The sequence below is a fragment of the Rattus norvegicus genome, chromosome 9 (assembly GCF_021556685.1).
Source record: "Rattus norvegicus strain SHRSP/BbbUtx chromosome 9, alternate assembly SHRSP_T2T, whole genome shotgun sequence".
Lineage (NCBI taxonomy): Eukaryota > Metazoa > Chordata > Mammalia > Rodentia > Muridae > Rattus > Rattus norvegicus.
The window spans coordinates 104906939-104916180 of record NC_141542.1 but is presented as its reverse complement, the minus strand read 5'-3'; the positions used below and the strand labels follow the sequence as shown (position 1 = coordinate 104916180).

The following is a 9242-nucleotide window of genomic DNA, read 5'->3' as shown; positions in this document are numbered from 1 at the left end:
TCAGAGGAGCCCGGGCCAGGGGACTAGCGCAGTGTTTATGGTAAGCAGGTTTTGTTAGAAAGTAAACGGGTATGAGAAGCCAAAAAAGTGAATAAAATACCCATAAACACGTCAGATATTTTCATCAACTAGTTTGATTAGTTTTTTCTTGAATACCAATGATCAGTTTTTAAACATTGTCAAGGTTTAAAAGAGGAAAGAAAAAGCCAAGAACTGACCATTTGCCATTTATATTAAGCAGGTTTTAATCCCAAGAAAATGCCAAATAATGAATAAATAAAAGCAAAATCTTGTGCTCGCTTCGGCAGTTGGAACGATACAGAGAAGATTAGCATGGCCCCTGCGCAAGGATGACACGCAAATTCGTGAAGCGTTCCATATTTTTAAGTCATGAGCCAAATGGACTTAACGGATATTTATAGAACATTCTATCCTAAAGCAAAAGGATATACCTTCTTCTCAGCTCCTCATGGTACTTTCTCCAAAATTGACCATATAATTGGTCAAAAAACGGGCCTCAACAGGTACAGAAAGATAGAAATAATCCCATGCGTGCTATCGGACCACCACGGCCTAAAACTGGTCTTCAATAACAATCAAGGAAGAATGCCCACATATACTTGGAAATTGAACAGTGCTCTACTCAATGATAACCTGGTCAAGGAAGAAATAAAGAAAGAAATTAAAAACTTTTTAGAATTTAATGAAAATGAAGGTACAACATACCCAAACTTATGGGACACAATGAAAGCTGTGCTAAGAGGAAAACTCATAGCGCTGAGTGCCTGCAGAAAGAAACAGGAAAGAGCATATGTCAGCAGCTTGACAGCACACCTAAAAGCTCTAGAACAAAAAGAAGCAAATACACCCAGGAGGAGTAGAAGGCAGGAAATAATCAAACTCAGAGCGGAAATCAACCAAGTAGAAACAAAAAGGACCATAGAAAGAATCAACAGAACCAAAAGTTGGTTCTTTGAGAAAATCAACAAGATAGATAAACCCTTAGCCAGACTAACGAGAGGACACAGAGAGTGCGTCCAAATTAACAAAATCAGAAATGAAAAGGGAGACATAACAACAGATTCAGAGGAAATTCAAAAAATCATCAGATCTTACTATAAAAACCTATATTCAACAAAACTTGAAAATCTTCAGGAAATGGACAATTTCCTAGACAGATACCAGGTACCGAAGTTAAATCAGGAACAGATAAACCAGTTAAACAACCCCATAACTCCTAAGGAAATAGAAGCAGTCATTAAAGGTCTCCCAACCAAAAAGAGCCCAGGTCCAGACGGGTTTAGTGCAGAATTCTACCAAACCTTCAGAGAAGACCTCATACCAATATTATCCAAACTATTCCACAAAATTGAAACAGATGGATCACTACCGAATACCTTCTACGAAGCCACAATTACTCTTATACCTAAACCACACAAAGACACAACAAAGAAAGAGAACCTCAGACCAATTTCCCTTATGAATATCGACGCAAAAATACTCAACAAAATTCTGGCAAACCGAATCCAACAGCACATCAAAACAATCATCCACCATGACCAAGTAGGCTTCATCCCAGGCATGCAGGGATGGTTTAATATACGGAAAACCATCAACGTGATCCATTATATAAACAAACTGAAAGAACAAAACCACATGATCATTTCATTAGATGCTGAGAAAGCATTTGACAAAATTCAACACCCCTTCATGATAAAAGTCCTGGAAAGAATAGGAATTCAAGGCCCATACCTGAACATAGTAAAAGCCATATACAGCAAACCAGTTGCTAACATTAAACTAAATGGAGAGAAACTCGAAGCAATCCCACTAAAATCAGGGACTAGACAAGGCTGCCCACTCTCTCCCTACTTATTCAATATAGTTCTTGAAGTTCTAGCCAGAGCAATCAGACAACAAAAGGAGGTCAAGGGGATACAGATCGGAAAAGAAGAAGTCAAAATATCACTGTTTGCAGATGATATGATAGTATATTTAAGTGATCCCAAAAGTTCCACCAGAGAACTACTAAAGCTGATAAACAACTTCAGCAAAGTGGCTGGGTATAAAATTAACTCAAATAAATCAGTAGCCTTCCTCTACACAAAAGAGAAACAAGCCGAGAAAGAAATTAGGGAAACGACACCCTTCATAATAGACCCAAATAATATAAAGTACCTCGGTGTGACTTTAACCAAGCAAGTAAAAGATCTGTACAATAAGAACTTCAAGACACTGAAGAAGGAAATTGAAGAAGACCTCAGAAGATGGAAAGATCTCCCATGCTCATGGATTGGCAGGATTAATATAGTAAAAATGGCCATTTTACCAAAAGCAATCTACAGATTCAATGCAACCCCCATCAAAATACCAATCCAATTCTTCAAAGAGTTAGACAGAACAATTTGCAAATTCATCTGGAATAACAAAAAACCCAGGATAGCTAAAGCTATCCTCAACAATAAAAGGACTTCAGGGGGAATCACTATCCCTGAACTCAAGCAGTATTACAGAGCAATAGTGATAAAAACTGCATGGTATTGGTACAGACACAGACAGATAGACCAATGGAATAGAATTGAAGACCCCAAAATGAACCCACACACCTATGGTCACTTGATTTTTGACAAAGGAGCCAAAACCATCCAATGAAAAAAAGATAGCATTTTCAGCAAATGATGCTCATTCAACTGGAGGTCAACATGTAGAAGAATGCAGATCGATCCATGCTTATCACCCTGTACAAAGCTTAAGTCCAAGTGGATCAAGGACCTCCACATCAAACCAGACACACTCAAACTAATAGAAGAAAAACTAGGGAAGCATCTGGAACACATGGGCACTGGAAAAAATTTCCTAAACAAAACACCAATGGCTTACGCTCTAAGATCAAGAATCGACAAATGGGATCTCATAAAACTGCAAAGCTTCTGTAAGGCAAAGGACACTGTGGTTAGGACAAAACGGCAACCAACAGATTGGGAAAAGATCTTTACCAATCCTACAACAGATAGAGGCCTTATATCCAAAATATACAAAGAACTCAAGAAGTTAGACCGCAGGGAAACAAATAACCCTATTAAAAAATGGGGTTCAGAGCTAAACAAACAATTCACAGCTGAGGAATGCCGAATGGCTGAGAAACACCTAAAGAAATGTTCAACATCTTTAGTCATAAGGGAAATGCAAATCAAAACAACCCTGAGATTTCACCTCACACCAGTGAGAATGGCTAAGATCCAAAACTCAGGGGACAACAGATGCTGGCAAGGATGTGGAGGAAGAGGAACACTCCTCCATTGTTGGTGGGATTGCAGACTGGTACAACCATTCTGGAAATCAGTCTGGAGAATCCTCAGAAAATTGGACATTGAACTGCCTGAGGATCCAGCTATACCTCTCTTGGGCATATACCCAAAAGATGCCCCAACATATAAAAAAGACACGTGCTCCACTATGTTCATCGCAGCCTTATTTATAATAGCCAGAAGCTGGAAAGAACCCAGATGCCCTTCAACAGAGGAATGGATACAGAAAATGTGGTACATCTACACAATGGAATATTACTCAGCTATCAAAAACAATGACTTTATGAAACTCGTAGGCAAATGGTTGGAACTGGAAAACATCATCCTGAGTGAGCTAACCCAATCACAGAAAGACATACATGGTATGCACTCATTGATAAGTGGCTATTAGCCCAAATGCTTGAATTACCCTAGATGCCTAGAATAAATGAAACTCAAGACGGATGATCAAAATGTGAATGCTTCACTTCTTCTTTAAAAGGGGAACAAGAATACCCTTGGCAGGGAAGAGAGAGGCAAAGATTAAAACAGAGACTGAAGGAACACCCATTCAGAGTCTGCCCCACATGTGGCCCATACATATATAGCCACCCAATTAGACAAGATGGATGAAGCAAAGAAGTGCAGACCGACAGGAGCCGGATGTAGATCTCTCCTGAGAGACACAGCCAGAATACAGCAAATACAGAGGCGAATGCCAGCAGCAAACCACTGAACTGAGAATAGGACCCCCGTTGAAGGAATCAGAGAAAGAACTGGAAGAGCTTGAAGGGGCTCGAGACCCCATATGTACAACAATGCCAAGCAACCAGAGCTTCCAGGGACTAAGCCCCTACCCAAAGACTATACATGGACTGACCCTGGACTCTGACCTCATAGGTAGCAATGCATATCCTAGTAAGAGCACCAGTGGAAGGGGAAGCCCTGGGTCCTGCTAAGACTGAACCCCCAGTGAACTAGACTGGTGGGGGGAGGGCGGCAATGGGGGAAGGGTTGGGAGGGGAACACCCATAAGGAAGGGGAGGGGGGAGGGGGATGTTTGCCCGGATACCGGGAAAGGGAATAATACTCGAAATGTATATAAGAAATACTCAAGTTAATAAAAAAAAAAAAAAGCAAAATCTTTTCTTCCACCAGTTTGTCTCACTGGTTTTTGCAAATACCAGTGGAAATCTTCCAAACATTGCTGAGGTTCAAAACAAAAACAAAAACCACAAAAAACCAGAGAGCAAAAAACCAGAGAGCAAAAAACCATAGAACACGCACACATATATGTACAAAATGCACATGTATGTACACAGTGCACACACATATGATAGTGCATATTGACAGATTCAGCCAATCCTAGTTTGGGGGAGAAAAACTGAAGAAAAAAAAAAGGTATGTTTGTACTAAAACTCAGACAGATTTCTCTTTTTTTCTAATTTTCTCTAAACACCATTTCCACAGCACTTACAATGTATTGCATATTGAAAGTAATCTGTAGGTGGTTTAATATACACAAGGGAACGCTTGAAGGTTACATGCAGATACTACAGCATTTTACCTAAGGGAATGGGGTCTTACAGGTTTAGGCATCCAAGGGGTAGGGGTAGAGGAGGCCCTGGGACCAAGTCCCAAAGGACCCTTTAGTATAAATGCTATATGACATGCAGGTCTGAAGTCTGAGGGCAGGCCACGGGCTGCAGGCCGGAAATTCCAGCAGGGTCTGGTCTTGCAGTCCCCAGCCCTATGGCTGGCACCAGGTAGACTCTCTTCCTCTTTGTGAGACCTTGGACTTTCCTCAAGGCCTTCAACTGAGTGAGTGAGGCGTCCCTACATCCTGGAGGGTTGGCTGCTCTCCCTGGTGCAACTGGTTTCTGTATTGATCGGAAAGATAATCTTCAACGTCTGGGGGGAAAGGTCAGTGGGCTGACAGGCTACAAGCTTGTATGTTCGAGGCATTTTTTTTCTTTTTGCTCTTTCAGGCATAGTAAGCATAAACTTTAAAGGTAACGTTAGCCGTTGCAGTCAACTGCTTTCTGCACAAACATGAAGACCTGAGTTCAGATCTGTGGCACCCACATACAAAGCTCCGTGCACCCATGAGTATCTGCTATCCTGGCACAGGGGAGACAGAGATGATCCGTGGTGCTTGCTGGCCAGCCCTTCTGGCCAATCAGCAAGCTTCAGATCCATTGAGAGACACCCCCTGTCCCCAAGGGAAGAGAACACCTGACCTTTGACCTCCACACATGTGCATGTACATGCAGCCACACATGTGTGTGTCCGTGCATGAACATGCACAGAGGAAGAAAAATACATTTTAAAATAAAATCGTTTGAGGGAGGGGTCGACATATGGAAATCAGCAGCAAGCATTTATTTATTTTTCTTGTGAGAAAACGCTTACCAAATGTTTTGTGTCGTCCTAATCGCTTTTTATTATTGACAGCAAAAGAATGGCTACCGAAGGCTAAAGAGGCTGCCACAGAGCTCAAGAAAGCCTACCTGACAGTCAGACACGGGAGGTTGCTAGGCCTGCAGGAGGAAGTCTGGGGAAGAGGGCACTGGGTCAGAGGGTGAACCTGCTGGGTCACCTCTTGTTGGAGACACTTCTGCAGCCTGAGGCCACAGAGGCACAGGCTTCAGCCAAGTCTCAGGGTTGAGTTGAGCTGCAGAGGTAAGGTATGGGGTCTTAGAGCCCATAAGGAAAGGGACAGACCAGATCCAGACAAACAAGCAATGGGAGAACGAACAGAGTTAGCCTCTGGAGGGGTCAGGTGGTCTCTGCCTCTTGGTCCCTTAGCATACCCACCAGGTGGCAGGTGGCAGGTCAGTGGATCCGTGGCCACAGCATTGTTGAGTGTCCTCTTCTTCATGGGGGCAGGTGAGGGAGGGGCGCCTTTTCTTGGTCTGGTGCATCTGATAGTTCCGGGGCCTGGATTTCCTGATGGGATTTTAATGTACCCATGTGCCCATATGGCCCCAAATTACCCTGGTGCATTTATTTATAGAGCAGAATTCTTTCTATTTCTAGGCATGTTACTTACCAGTGACTCACGGGTGGCACTGGACAGACGGTGGTGTTGTGCCCATCAAGGCCAAGAGTCGTCTTAACTATGTGTTTACATTCAAGACAGAGTCCAGAGGCGGTAGCCCAGTGGTTAGGACTGCTTGCTGCTCTGGCAAGGAGTCTTAGGTGCGGTTCCCTGAACCCACATGCTAGCTCACAGCCCTCTGTAATCCAGTTCCAAGGGCCACATTCCCTCTCCTGATGCCTCCGAGGGCAGCAGGCACACGTGAGTTGCACACGTGGACATGCAAGCAAAATACTCAAACACATGAAATAAAAAGAAATAAAATGTTAAATGGGTCAAAAGTTGCCTATGTCAGGCGTCATGGCACCCACCTTTAATCCTGGCACTAAGGACACAGAGGCAGATGGATCTCTGCGAGCTCTGGGCTAGCCTGGTCTACCTAAGACTCTATCTCCCAAATAAATAAATAAATAAATAAATAAATAAATAAATAAATAAATGCCTGTAAGATCAGGTTTCTCAGGAAGGTGTACCCCTGAAAACACCCCTTTGCATGCTATGGAAAGTTTAGAACGAAGCGCACAGAGCCCTTTATTTCTCTGCTTTTCCTGTACACAGCCAACATTTTTCAGTAAAAATTAAACAACAGCCAAGAAATGTTCGTTGATTTCAGTTGCCAGCACTGTGGAAAATCTCTTTCTGGGAGGCAAGTTCATCCTATGGCTGACACCAGGGGCAACCCCCAAGCATGGGATATCTGGGGACATTTTCATTCTTTGGGCCCCTTTGTTTCTATAGGCTGATGTATGAAGGGAAGTTACCATGGAATCTTGGGGAAATTTTAGTTCTTTGGGGCAGTTCACCTCAATAGGTCAAAGGGGAAAGGTCAAAGGAGCAGCTGCAGTTTCCTAGGTTCAGCTGGGGAAGGGATGGGAGTTTCCTGGAGGCCGCCTTGAGGATTCTTAAGCTCAGCTCAGGCCCCTCCGCCAAGCCCACTTCTTCTTGAGCCTCGCTCTCTTGATCTTGGTGTTGTCAGCTGGCCATCTTTGTCTTCCTTGTACCCAAGCTGAGGCACTCCCTTTGGAGCTCCCTCCCAGCTCGAGGAGGGAATATTAGGAATGTTTTCCCCAGCCCCTCTATAAACCAGAATGCCATTTACTGGGGCCACTTACACAAGTTTTCGATTTATAAAACTCAATAGTAATAGTTTCCTAATGTCCATGCCTGAGGCAACTCCACAAAGGGGGACCAACCCGTATGGTGTGTGTGTGTGTGTGTGTGTGTGTGTGTGTGTGTGTGTGTGTGTGTGTGTAGTTAAATATAATGCACTGTCATTTCAAAATACAAAAACAGTTAACAAACCAATAATCCTTTTTTTAATCGTTTAAAAAAATATCTTCATAACACCCAAAACAGAGCAATAAATGAAAAGCTGTTGTTTCAAATGCCTGCAAATTGACAAAACAACCATAGAACATGTGCGCTGACTCAATGATGCCTGTGCCTCAATGCCGCTTCTGTGGGTCCGCAAATGAACCACCCCATGGCAGCTTCTTTGATTCAGGCTCCTATTAACCATACTGGCCTTTTCTTCATCCCAACAGAAACATTGCCTCTGCTGCTACACACAGTGTTGTCACATGGTCCTTTCTGCAGATGGGAACAGCAGTCAGGTTGGACGTCCTACACCATTGAGATTTTCATCGAGGTTGTTTGCATAATATCCATCTTCAAGATACCCCAGCCAGCTAATATGGCAGTTAAAATAGTCAGTGCGAGTCTTGAATTATACCAGGAACCCACACATCCGATTTAACATGGCCAGAGGGTTCCATTAAAGAGATTAGCATAAAATACACAAAGTGTTTCAATGTTATCGTTGAAACTATTACTGCTTGCATGCCTGTCACTGTTCCTTGAAGCTACAACGAACTGGGTATGGTGAGGCTCATCTGAGATGCCATTGTGAGCCAGCCTGGGCTAAATAGTGAGTTTGAGGCCAGCACAGGATGTACTGTAAGACCCTGTCTCAAAAATGAAATCAGAACTAGGCAGCTGAGTCACGTTCCCATGGGTCCCCGAGATCTACATACACAATCTTAAAGGGACACGAACGGACCACCAAGGTCACTCAGCTGGCATAAAGATGCTTGCTAGTCTCAGGGGATCTGAAGTTTGGTCCCCCAGGACCTTCACAGTGGAAGGAGAAGCAAATACTAAGAGTTGTGCTCTAAGCTTCGCGGAAGAACTTCCGCCTGGATATATCCCTTGCCACAAAGGATAAAGGGTAATTAAAGACTAACAAACGAACCTTACAGTGGCGCAAACAGCTTAACAGTGAAAAGTGCTTTTTAGACACCAGAGGCGGGTGCCATGTGTGTGCTGTTCCTCTGTGGGACTTTCTGGACTCACCAATGGGAAACGAACGCTCAGTTTTTGTTTTTGTTTTTGTTTTTAAAAGGGAGATTAATAAGCAGACTATTTTGAGCCGCCTCCTTTCCAAATGCACCCGGCTCGACAGCCTGCAAGTCATATTAGCTCTGGGGTAAAGCCTGTGGCTTCAAGGCCACAGCCCTGTGGAGGAGTCGTTCCTTCAGTTCTGTGTAGTAGTATTCACTGGAGAAGAGGTTTAGCATTAGGGACACTCTGTGCCGGAGTCCATGTGGGCGTTGCCGTATTTCGTGGGAGTTGGTTAGAATGATACTGAGATTCTAAAGCTTGCTCAAGGGTGGGCTCCTTTTGTGGACATCAAAGATAGATGTAATTGTCAACATTGTCGAGAAGGTTGGGGACTTTTCCCTAGATGGGTGGGGAGTTATTTGTAGGTCCCGACCGTAGGCATAGAAACGGACCCAAATACGGGACGTCTGGGCCAGCAGGTGGCGCTCGCTTTCCAGCTAAACAGTGGCTGGCCA

The 9242-nt window shown here is 43.6% G+C and overlaps 1 non-coding gene across 1 annotated transcript; it reads left to right on the top strand.

The window, feature by feature from the left end:
• The first annotated feature begins 281 nt into the window (after positions 1-281).
• On the top strand, positions 282-385 carry LOC120094980 (U6 spliceosomal RNA). The gene has a single exon (XR_015630068.1). It is a non-coding gene; the product is annotated as a U6 spliceosomal RNA (small nuclear RNA).
• The last annotated feature ends 8857 nt before the right edge of the window (positions 386-9242 follow it).